This window comes from Diabrotica virgifera, chromosome 3, assembly GCF_917563875.1.
Source record: "Diabrotica virgifera virgifera chromosome 3, PGI_DIABVI_V3a".
Taxonomy (NCBI): domain Eukaryota; kingdom Metazoa; phylum Arthropoda; class Insecta; order Coleoptera; family Chrysomelidae; genus Diabrotica; species Diabrotica virgifera.
In genome coordinates this window covers 29,652,202-29,664,877 of record NC_065445.1, presented here as the reverse complement: position 1 = coordinate 29,664,877, position 12,676 = coordinate 29,652,202, and the positions used below count along the sequence as shown (strand labels likewise).

Genomic DNA, 12,676 nt, shown 5'->3' with positions numbered 1-12,676 from the left:
ACATCAATAATACGATTTTTAAAGTCGCCTGTTACTGAAATAATGAATTTATTCCATATTTTTGCATCATACATATAGTCCAGGGCGCATCTGTTTTGAGATGGACGTTGAGAGGTGACTCATATTTTTTTGCAGGAATTGCTTGAAAATAATTCATATAATAATAATCTAGTTATCCTTCCAGTCAAAAAGGCCCGGAACATTGTTTAAATAATCAAAATGTCAAAAAATGAAGGAAAAATTCGATTTTTTTTTTCGTTTTTTGATTATAACTTTAAAAGTGTTTACTCTCGAGAAAAGTTACACTAACACTAAAATAGCGTACTTAAATTTTCTACAATATAGGAATGGTTAAAAATTTTAAAAATTATCACCCTTGTTGCAAAATAGCAATAGTTTTGAAAAACATAAAAAACAAGTACATATTGGCATTTTACGTTTTTCAGCCATTTATGCTACATTTATGACCTTCATTTTTTACCCATTTAACTTTATGATATAGTAAAACAATACTGTGAATTTCACTTTAGATCGGTTTAATAGATTTTGCAAAATAAATTTTTCAATCCAGCTTTCGCAAAAAATACCATTTATTCAAAATGTTGCAGGACTGAAAATAAAGCAGATAGCAAATTGAATTTTTGTTTACATATAGAAAAATACAATACCTTTCATTTGGATTTTGCAAAATTAAAATCGGTTAAATACCTCGGCGTCAGGAATTTTTTTTAATAAACATTAATTTTTGTTGCTTCGCGCAGGACAGCGGTGTTCGATTCACACAAGTTGATTTCCCCCAAAATTTCTTCTAATCTTTATCAATATATTATTTTCTTGGTCTATGTTTTGTTGTATTTTAATAATTTAATTCCACAAAAATCAAACTTATTTGATTATTGTTTGTGAAATATTGTATAAACAATTGCACTTGTTTAAAAATAATAAAATTTTATTCTCTAAGTTAAAATAATAATAATAATAATAATAATAATAACCTGTGGGAGTTTTTTGTCAGTTCTTCTATCAGGCGCGGCCCCCTGCGAATGGGGGATGCTTTCTGGGTATTCGTAGCGCCAATACCCAGAGAGTAGCAGGAATACTTGCCGTGGAACAAAAACTGACACCTGGCAGTAGGTATAAAATGCACACCCATGAGAATGGAGAATAATAATTTGTGTTTAGGATCGCTGCCTGGGGATCGCCAGGGCACGTCTGGAGCCGGCGCTGGACGTGACAGCATGCGGGACGTCGGTGGCAGGGTGTTGAGGAGGCGGGCCCCTGTCATACAATCAGCTACAGCCCAACCACAACCACAAGCGAGCCAAATAACAACAAGAGCTCCACCTGCCGAAGGTGCTGCGCTGGATCATCAGCCGGCGCTCACTCAAGCGGGACGACCGAGGCAGCGCATGAAATGGACTGTGTCCATCAACGAAAGCATTTTGCGCTTCTATTATAAGGTGACAAACCTCGGTCAAGAAACGATCGGCTACAGACAACAGCTGTATGCCGAATTTTGCAGGGAGTACCCAGATATTCAAGTATCGGAGCAAAGAGTATCAGATCAATACCGGGTAATCATAAGAAATAATCTTATCCCAGAGACTAGACGCGATGCCATCAAAAGCGAAGTCGAACGGGAGATTAATAACCAAGAGCTAGTTTTAGATCAAGTTCCTAATGAAATCCTTGAGGAGCAGATTCCTGAGATTCCCATACCAGAAACTCAACCTGACAATACACAGCAGGAAAACAACGAGTTGCGCCATAGTCTAGAAAACGAAATGGCTCGTGCCGTACAAGAGTTTAATGGAACAAATCCACTTAGCAGACCACCGCTACCACGAATAAACTCTTGTAAGAAACTAGGTGCGCTGTTACAAATTGTGAACACTGAAGTCCTACCCAATTATGTCGTAGAAGCCCACACATTGGAATATCTGCATATGCTAATCTACTGTGCAGCAACAGCAATTGCCAATGTAATGGGCGTTAAGATCAGAACACGACGGGGTACTAATAACGGAAAGACTGGTAACAGAATTGCACCATGGGAAAAAAGACTTCTCGGAAAAATTGAATTACTGCGTAGGGATATTGGTCAAGTCACAGAATATATAAGAGGTGTAACAAGTAGAAAAGTCATTAAGAGAGCTGAAGAAATAATGCGGAGCACTTCAAGACACTCGAGATACGATCCAGAAAATAACACAGCCCAACAGTGTCTGGATACATTAAAACAAAAACTCTCCGTCTATTCAGGACGATTAAGAAGGTATAAAGTTAGTAACAACCGAAAATGTGACAATGCACTTTTTGAGAACTCTGAGAAGGCGTTTTACCGAAAACTCAATTCCACCGTAGAAAGTGTCGACAAGTCTTACCCAAGCCAAGAAGAAATTCATGAGTTTTGGGGAAATCAACTTTCCACGCCAGCTGCTTTTAACAACAATGCTGGCTGGATAGAAGATACGACGCACAACTGTCACCACTACGTCACTGCTAACTACGAACCATTCACGACTGAAGAAGTCTCAAATGTCATCAAAGAGCTTAATAACTGGAAATCTCCTGGACCAGACGGAGTTCAGAACTTCTGGCTTAAAAAGTTTTGGAGTATTCATGAGTGCTTATCAACATTAATTAATCATGTTATTTCTAATCCGCAGGAATTACCATCATTTCTAACTCAGGGAACTACTTATTTAATACCCAAGGATCAAAATAACACCCAAGATCCATCCAAGTACCGCCCAATTACTTGTCTTCCAACTTTGTATAAATTGGTCACATCCTGTGTAACCCGGCGTATCTACCAACACTGTGCTCTAAACGATATCATAGAGCCTCAACAGAAAGGATGCGCTAAGGGTTCCATGGGTTGCAAAGAACAGCTTATCATCGATTCAGTCATTTCTAACCAGGCATTCACTAAAAAAAGGAACCTTTTTACTGCTTTTATTGACTATAAAAAGGCCTTTGATTCAGTACCGCATGAATGGCTAATAGATATTTTGAAAATATACAAAGTCGATGATAACATAGTGACCTTTTTAAGGCATATAATGAGAGATTGGAAGACTAAAATTCACCTCCAAATACCTGGTGAAAAAAATATTGAAACCGAAAATATCGCAATCAACCGGGGCCTGTTTCAAGGAGAATCGTTGAGTCCAATGTGGTTCTGTTTAGCTTTGAACCCCCTTTCCCAGCTATTAAACTCCACTGACTCAGGTTTTAGCATTAAAAGCAATAATACTGTGGTAGCGAAGCTCAATCATCTGTTGTATATGGATGATTTGAAATTAATGGCTTCCACTCGAGAACACCTAGAAGAGATGCTGAAAACTGTAGAAACATTCTCTAATGATATTAGTATGCAGTTCGGTCTAGACAAGTGCCGTGTTTTGAATATAGTCAGAGGAAAGGTACAGCCCGGTGGATTCGATATGCAAAATGGCCAGAACATCGAGGCCATGGGCGACAACGATATGTATAAATATCTTGGAGTAAAACAGGCGCGGAAAATTGACCATAAGCAAATGAAAACTGAGATAACTACTGAGTTTATAAGAAGGGTAAAACAGCTGCTTCGTTCACAGCTTAACAGTAAAAATTTGTTTAAGGCACTAAACACCTACGCTTGTTCCGCGCTTAGCTATTCATTTGGTATTGTTAAGTGGACAAAAACGGATATAGAAAATCTTCAGCGAAAAGTACGAACACACCTCACAAAGGCACAAAAACACCACCCTAAAAGTGCAGTAGAACGAACAACATTACCCCGGTATTTAGGAGGAAGAGGACTTATGGATATAGGTGAGCAATTAGATAAACAAATTGCTAATTTAAGAACTTATTTTCAGATGCAGGCTGAGACATCTACTCTACACCGCGCAATTTGCGCAGTAGATGACACAACACCGATCAAATTGAGGGAACCAGAAATGCGCATAAACCACCTTACTAAGGACGAAAAACTGCGCACCTGGATGGGTAAACCTCTGCACGGGCGACATCCCAATGAGGTCAGCCAAGACTATGTCGACAATACAGCGTCGAACTATTGGTTGACATCAGGAAAGATGTTCCCTGAAACGGAGGGTTCATTACTGGCCATTCAGGATCAGGTTATACCAACCAGAAATTACCTGAAATATATCGTCAAAGACCCTCAGGTTCAAAACGACAGATGCCGATATGGATGTCAAGCCCAAGAAACCATCCAACATATTACAGGGGGCTGCCAGGCATTTGCTGCAACTGAATACAAGGAACGGCATGACGCAGTGGGAAAAATCCTTCATCAAGAGATAGCTAACAAGCTGGGACTTCTCCAAACGGACCATCTCCCATATTATCAATACGTTCCTGAGAGTATGCTTGAGGATGGCAACTACAAGCTATACTGGGACCGCAGTGTGCTCACAGACCAAACAGTGGCACATAATAGACCAGATCTCGTACTAGTTAATAAAGTAACAAGACAAACAACACTAATTGATGTGGCGATACCTAACAACAATAATCTACGTAGTAAATTTACTGAAAAGGTCGCCAAGTATAGAGATCTGGAAATTCAAATACGGAGACAATGGAGAATGCAAAGTACCCAGACGATACCTATTGTTATGTCTACTACTGGAGTCATTCCGAAGACCCTCCTCGAAAGCATAAAAAAGCTGGGTCTCAATGAACATATTTATAAGACCATGCAGAAAGCTGTACTACTTGCGACGGCCAGAAGTGTAAGAAAATTTTTGGGAGATACACCTGCATTCCAAGTCATCTAGGGCTCGATAACACGGAAAGAGTCCCACCAGAGCTCAATCCTTTTGATACCGTAGGTATCTGGGATGAGTCAATTTTCCCCTCAGCGGGAGTGTGAGCCGTATGGCTAAATCTGGATAATAATAATAATAATAATTTATTCAACAATAATAGGTACAATCTTTTTATATATTTACAGCTAAAGTGAATAAATTAACCCGAAGGTCTCCGAGAGGTGTGGATACACCTGTTTCGGTAAATATGATATAAAATAATAAATAATAACATATTAACGTAAATAACATAAATAACATAAATAGCAACAAAATACAATATAATATAATACAATAAATAGATAGGTACGTTTTTTTAATTGTAAATACACAGTTATTTTTTAGTAAATATGATACGTAGAATAAATAATATAATGAAAACAATAAAATAAATACTTAGTTTAACAATAAAGCACGAATAATTAATTTTTTTTAAAACAATTATGTATGGCTCAATTAGTTAGTAATATTTTTGAAGAATGGTGTATATACGCATGTTTTATTAAATATGATAAAAATAATAAGCAAAATAAATCAGTTTAAAACAATATAAAATTTGAAATACAGGTATAAAAATTGGTAGTGAGTCTAGAGTTTCATTTTTTTTTTGTTTTTTAATGTATGTAAATTTAAGCTACTATAACGATGTCACAAAAATTTCTTGTTTGTTCCATCAGAAATGATTTTAATTTCTTTTTAAATAGAAGAACATTCTTAGTATTTTTGATATATGAACAAAAAAAGTTTTTACTAAAAAAAGTTTTTTTTCAAACGACAGAGTGTGTTTTTATTTTGCAATAAATAAATTTATTTATTTACATCGAAATGTAATAAAAATTAAAATTTATAAATCATTATCAAAGGTCATTGGAATGCCCAATCAGAGCAAACGTATACGCTGTCCTGCGCGTAGCACCAAAAATTAATGTTTAATTAAAAATATTCTTGACGTCGTTGTAGTTAACCAATTTTAATTTTGCAAATTGCAAATGAAGGAGACAATATTCCTCTATACATAAAAAAATACTCAACTTGCTGCTTGCTTTATTTTCAGTTCTGCAACCTTTTGAAAAAATGATTTGTTTTCGCGAAAGCTGGATTGCAAAATTTATTTTGCAAAATCTATTATACCGATCTTAATAAAATTTACAGTATTGTTTTTAGTCCTGTCGCCAGGGGGGGTACAACGGCCTCGTTAATTCAGATGGACTTACTCAAGTTTTTTTTATGTATTTTGACCCGTAGAACACGAATTTTTTGGGTAACAGTTGATCCGGATGTCGATAAGATTGTTATAGACCAAGAACTTGAGGAATCAAAAAACAGCAATTTTTGGCAAAACAAAACAATATTTTGTATTTTTTGGGCCATTTTAAGTAAAAAATATTTCTACAAGTTTTTTCGTAGGATGCACAGTTTTCGAGATAAACGCGGTTGAACTTTCAAAAAATCGAAAAATTGCAATTTTTGAACCCGAATAACTTTTGATTAAAAAATAAAATAGCAAGTCTGCTTACCGCATTTGAAAGTTTAAGTCAAATTATATCGGTTTTGATTATTTGCATTGGTAAAAATTAATTTTTTTATTGTTTAACAAAGCTATAAATACGTAGGGTTTCCCGTGCTTTTACATGCGTTTTAACGCATGTAACGTAGAAATAGTCTTGATTGCACTAGTACCTATTCTACCTACTCGTTCGATTTTAAATGAGAAATCATAGAAACATCACTCACGCACTAGTTGTTTGTAGCTTTGTTTAACAATAACACAATAAATTTTTAGCACTGCAAATAATCAAAACCGACATGATTTGACTTGAACTTTCAAAGGCGCTAAGCAGAATTGCTATTTTACTTTTTAATCAAAAGTTATTCGGGTTTAAAAATTGCAGTTTTTCGATTTTTTGAAAGTTCAACCGCGTTTATCTCGAAAACTGTGCATCCTACTAAAAAACTTGTAGAAATATTTTTTGCTTAAAATGACCCAAAAAATACAAAATATTGTTTTGTTTTGCCAAAAATCGCTGTTATTTGATTCCTCAAGTTCTTGGTCTATAACAATCTTATCGACATCCGGATCAACTGTTACCCAAAAAATTCGTATTCTACGGGTCAAAATACATAAAAAAAACTTGGGTAAGTCCATCTGAATTAACGAGGCCGTTGTACCCCCCCTGGCGACAGGACTATTTATTATATCATAAATATAGTTTTTCTGGCTGAAATATAAAAGTCCTAAGTGTAGCATAAATGATTGAAAAACGTAAAATGCGAATACTTGGTACGCAACTTTTATGTCAGTGGAACTTTTCTCGGAAATGAACACTGTTAAAGTTATAATCAAAAACGAAGAAAAAAATCTAATATTTCCTTCATTTTTTGACATTTTGATTATTTCAACAATGTTCCGGACCTTTTTGAGTAGGATGATAACTCAAATATTATTACATGAATTACTTTCAAGCAATTTCTGCAAAAAATATGAATCACCTTTCAACATCCAAATGTACTAATATTTTTACAGATGCGCCCTGGTCTATTAATTAAGTCCAACTCGGGACATTCGATAGAAATATACTGATAAAAGTATACGGCCCGGTGCAAAAGGATGACGGCACATTAGGGATGGGAAAAACCTACCTGTTTTAACCTAAAACCGGTTTTTTCCTCTGCAATAATCGGTTTTTCCGGTTGTTTTTTTGTCCCGGTTATAACCGGTTTTTTCTTTATAAAATAATAACCGTTAAAAACCGGATAAGCGGAAAAAATACTGAATGCAGAGAAAAAAATGAGAAAACTTTCGCCTCCGCGCCTAAATGAGAAATTTTAAGCTGACTGAAACCAATCTCACAACACTGATGACTGATTTCTCTACTGATATGGATTCGAATGAAGTGTCGCAAACTAAAGCGCAATGTAAATGTAATCTATTTGGTATTGGCTATGATTAAAAAACCGGAATTGGAATAACCTGTTTTTTTGACCGGTTATAACCGCCAGGTTAAACCGTAAGTAAAAAAAATAATGTGTGTGTACTTTGTACGCACGTAAGAAGTTATACTTCTATTACATATTATGTGATTTTAACGAAATTGATATAATGTACTTTAAACAGTTTATTTATATTTTATTTAAATATTAAACTAATTTTAATACTTACTACTTTCCAAAAATTTTTATTGAGCCAATACCAAAAATTTAAAAAAATAAAAGAATAAAACGCACACAAACACATTGAAAAATGCCACAAAGAAAAAATGATTTCTGAACGATAACAACTGTTGGCAAAAATTTTAAATAAGCATTTTCTGAAAAAAAAAAAAATATAATAAATATACTTACAATCATAAAATGCATAAAAAAATAAAAACTTGCATCGGGATTCGAACCCGCGAATTTGGGGACGCTTTAATTCGTAATCGAAGCCTAGACTCACTCATCCAATTATTCATTATTTGTCATGTGGAAAAATAGGACAACTGAACGTTTTACAGTTATTCTGAATTTAAATCAAATTATATAGTTTGATTTTTGTGGAAGAAAATATTAAAATATAACAAAACAGTAAGAAAACAATATATTAGATGAAGATTGGTAGAACTTTTGTTGGTAATCAAATTAAGCATGTAAATCAAAGCATTACATACCTACTAGATAAATAAATCTACGCCAAAAAATCATAATTTAAAAATAAAAATCGGACCTAATTTCGGATTTCTCTCTAAAATCCCCATTCTTGAGAAAATAAATTTATTCCAACCTAATCCAAATGTATAATTACAATATGATTATAATAAAAACTGCTTACCAAATCAGAATGAGTTTTCCTTGTCCAAAATAGTCCAAAAGTCCAAAAATATAGGTATATGAAAACTATTTAAAAAGGCAGTATAACTATTCACTAACTTTTGTTTGTTGTTTCTTTTCACACAAATTTCAAAACGCAACAACCATAAATAATCAAACCACAGCTTTGCCACAGCCGACATATTGAATAATTTTTGACATGTCATTTGAACATCCAATCAGAACAAAGTTATAATGCGCATGCGCCCGGATCGTAGGTTTTAACATATAAAAATTCACCCTCATATCGCGCGTAAAGAAGTATAACTTCAAAAATCTTTATAACCGAAAACCGGTGTTTTGTCAACAACCGCCATCCCTACGGCACATGGAGAATCAGAAGAATCAACGATGTTAATGAACTGAATGAAGGGTAAGATATTGTACGATTTGTAAAAAGTCAAAGGCTGTCATGGCTGAGACTTGTTCAGTGACAAGAAGATACAAAAACGACAAAGAAGATATTACAGTGGAAGCCGGTGGGACGGCAAAAAAAGGAAGGCTCAGGACGAGATGGTTGGATGACGTGGAAGACGACCAGAAAACCATGAATAGAAGACAATGGAGGAGAAGGGCTCAAGAGATATCTGAATGGAAGGACATAGCCAGACAGGCAAAGACCCATCCAGGTTATGATGCCAAAAGAAGAAGAAGCACACTTAACTAAGTATATAATTTTGGTAAACCCTGTAGAAATACATCGTTGGAAGACGATTAGGAGAAAGGCTATAGCGGGATAAGATGGTCAAAAATGCCCCCGCACCGATCAGCCCAGCTACTTATGTTTTCGACAAATGATATAAAATTATGCCCTCATGCAAATTTTTAGCTTCCCAGGGGTCCTACAACCTCTTAAATCGAGAAAAGAAAAATTTTTATAATTTATTTTTTTGTAAGCGCAATTTTAATTTAAAAATCTAAAAAAATTCAAGAGGATGTATATTTTGAGTACAAAGCAGCCTGATTTTTTTCAGATTTTTCTAATAAAAAATGAGCCCAGGAAAAATTTTTGAAATTTTCAAAATAATTTTAGGTTATGTAAATATGATTTGGCCAACTTTTAAATAGTATTTTTTTATGTATTTTTTGTCGTTCTTTTGAATGGCAGAGGCAGAATTTTTAATATATGAGCGGAAAGAACGAAAAAATTGAAAAAACCGTTTTTGGCTGTCTCGAGATGCATCTCGGGTCAGCCAATTTTAGGATTTAGGATCCTGACTAGAACAACAGAAAAAACGCTAAAAGTGTGAATTTTGTCATAAAATTTGGTGTGGGCTTATAATAATATTTGCAAAAGCTTTTCCAAATAACTTTTTTCGATATCACTAACGCGAAGCAAATTGAATTGCATATCGAAAATTCACCCTGTTTGTGGATTCGCAGTAGACCGCGTTTAAAATTTAAATTTCAGTTGACTATTTTAAAAATTGTGAACCATAAATCTGTATGACTTTGCCAAATTTCAAATCTGGATATATTTGATAGCCGAAATATAGGGGTGTCTTAATTTTAAATGCGACACACTGTATATTATCAATTTGATAATTTATTGCAACTGATATAGACGTATTTTTTATACCTAGATTCAAAATATACATTTAAAATACTGACTAAATCACTAATTTTATCATAAAAGGTTCAAATTGATTGCATTGAAGTATTGAACCAATTAATGTGTAATAATAATAATATATACATAGTGAGGTTTATGTACGGAAACCCTCAATTATCTCGAAAACGGTTTGCACGATTTTTATAAATTTTGGTGGGTAGGGGTTTTCTAATGCGGCCGATAATATAGTGATAATTACATTGTTGTCAGATCTTCCGTTTTTCTAAAAATCTAATTAAATTTTTTACTTCAATTGGAATACTCTCTACATTTTTTGCGTTTTGAAGTCCTTAAAAAATACTAATTATTTTTCATATTATATTCTCCATTCCTGAAGTCCATAATTTCGAAGTTATTGCTACATTTATTTTAAAAAAATTTAAAAAAATTATAAAAATAAATTTTTTCGGCCCGGATAAAAATTATTTTACGTGCTTTGGACCATTTAGAACAAAAAAGTTCTTTTTTAATTTTTCTCTAAAGTTAATCGTTTTCGCGTTATAAACAATTTAAAACTGAAAAAAAAAATCGAATAATGACGATTTTCAAGGTTCAAAAACACAAATCAAAAATATTATTTTTGTTACTGCCAGTGTACAAATTCAAGTTCAAGCCTTATTTCATCAGTTGCCAATAAGTAATTTAAGCTTGTTTCATTCTAAAATATTGTTGTTTAGTTGTTAATGCAGCCCGATCGCCCGTCCTCTTATATGCGCTTCACTAACAATTATTAAAAAGCAATGTTTTAGAATAAAACGGGCCAAAAAAGTTTATAGCGAGCGCCGAGAAGAAGGGTTTAGCTTGAATTTGGGTACTCAGCAGTTTCGAAAATAATATTTTTTATTTGTGTTTTTGAACCTTGAAAATCGTCAGTATTCGATTTTTTTCAGTTTTAAATTGTTTAGAGCTCGAAAACCATTAACTTTAAAGAAAAATTACAAAAGACCTTTTTTCTTCCCAATGATCCAAAAAATGTAAAATAATGTCTACACGGGCTGAAAAAAGCGATTTTTATAATTTGTTTAATTTTTTTTTAAATACATGTAGCAATAACTCCGAAACTATGGCATTTAGGTATAGGGAATATAACATGAAAAAAAATCAGTATTTCTTAAGGACTTCAAAACGCAAAAGACATACAGGGTGTTCCATTTGAAATAAGAAAGTTCAATAGATTTCCAGAAAAACGGAAGATCTGACAACACTGTAATTATCACTATAATATCGGCTGCATTAGAAATCCCCTACACACCAAAACCTATAAAAATCGTGCAAGATGTTTCCGAGATAATTTAGTGTTCCTATACATAAAACTCATTTTGTATAATATTATAATTACTATAATAATATTATATTAATACGCATTAATTGGTTCAATACTTCAATGCAATCAATTTGAACTTTTTATGATAAAATTAGTGAATTAGTCAGTATTTCGAATGTATATTTTAATCTAGGTATAAAAAATACGACTATATGTATTAGTTGCAATAAATTATCAAATTGATAATATACAGTGTGTCGCATTCAAGATGAAGACACCCCTATATTTCGGCTATCAAAATATATACAGATTTGAAATTTGGCACAGTCATACAGGTTGATGGTTCGCAATTTTTAAAATAGTCAACTGAAATTTAAATTTTAAACGCGGTCTACTGCGAATCCACAAACGGGGTGAATTTTCGATATGTGATTCGATTTGCTTCGCGTTAGAGATATCAAAACAAGTTATTTGGAAAAGTTGTTCCAAATATTATTATAAGCCCACATACCAAATTTTATGACAAAATTCACACTTTTAGTGCTTTTTCAGTTGTTGTAGTCAGGATCCTAAATCCTAAAATTGGCTGTCCTGAGATGCATCTCGAGACAGCCAAAAACGATTTTTTCAATTTTTTCGTTCTTTCCGCTCAGATATTAAAAAATCTGTCTCTGCCATTCAAAAGAACGACAAATAATACACAAAAAAATACTATTTAAAAGTTGGCCAAATCATATTTACATAACCTAAGAATCTTTTGAAAATTTAAAAAATTTTTCCTGGGCTCTTTTTTTATTACAAAAATCTGAAAAAAATCGGGCTGTTTTGAATTCAAAATATACATCCTCTTGAATTTTTTCAGATTTTTAAGTTAAAATTGCGCTCACAAAAAAATAAAACCTAAAAATTCTTCTTTTCTCGATTTAAGCGGTTTTAGGACCTCTGGGAAGCTAAAAATTTGCATGAGGGCATAATTGTATATCCTCTATTGAAAACATAAGTAGCTGGGCTGATCGGTGCGGGGGCATTTTTGACCATCTTATCCCACTATAGCCTTTCAAATGAGTTGCTTCGTAACTTCAATTTATATTTAAAAAAATTGATGGCTATTCAAAAATTATAATGGACTGT

General features: G+C 33.5%; 1 protein-coding gene across 1 annotated transcript in view; it reads right to left on the bottom strand.

Moving 5' to 3' along the window:
* LOC114324237 (uncharacterized) overlaps nucleotides 1–12,676 on the bottom strand; it is a 157,450-nt gene that overhangs the window by 67,972 nt on the left and 76,802 nt on the right. The gene's annotated exons all lie outside the window — the stretch shown is intronic.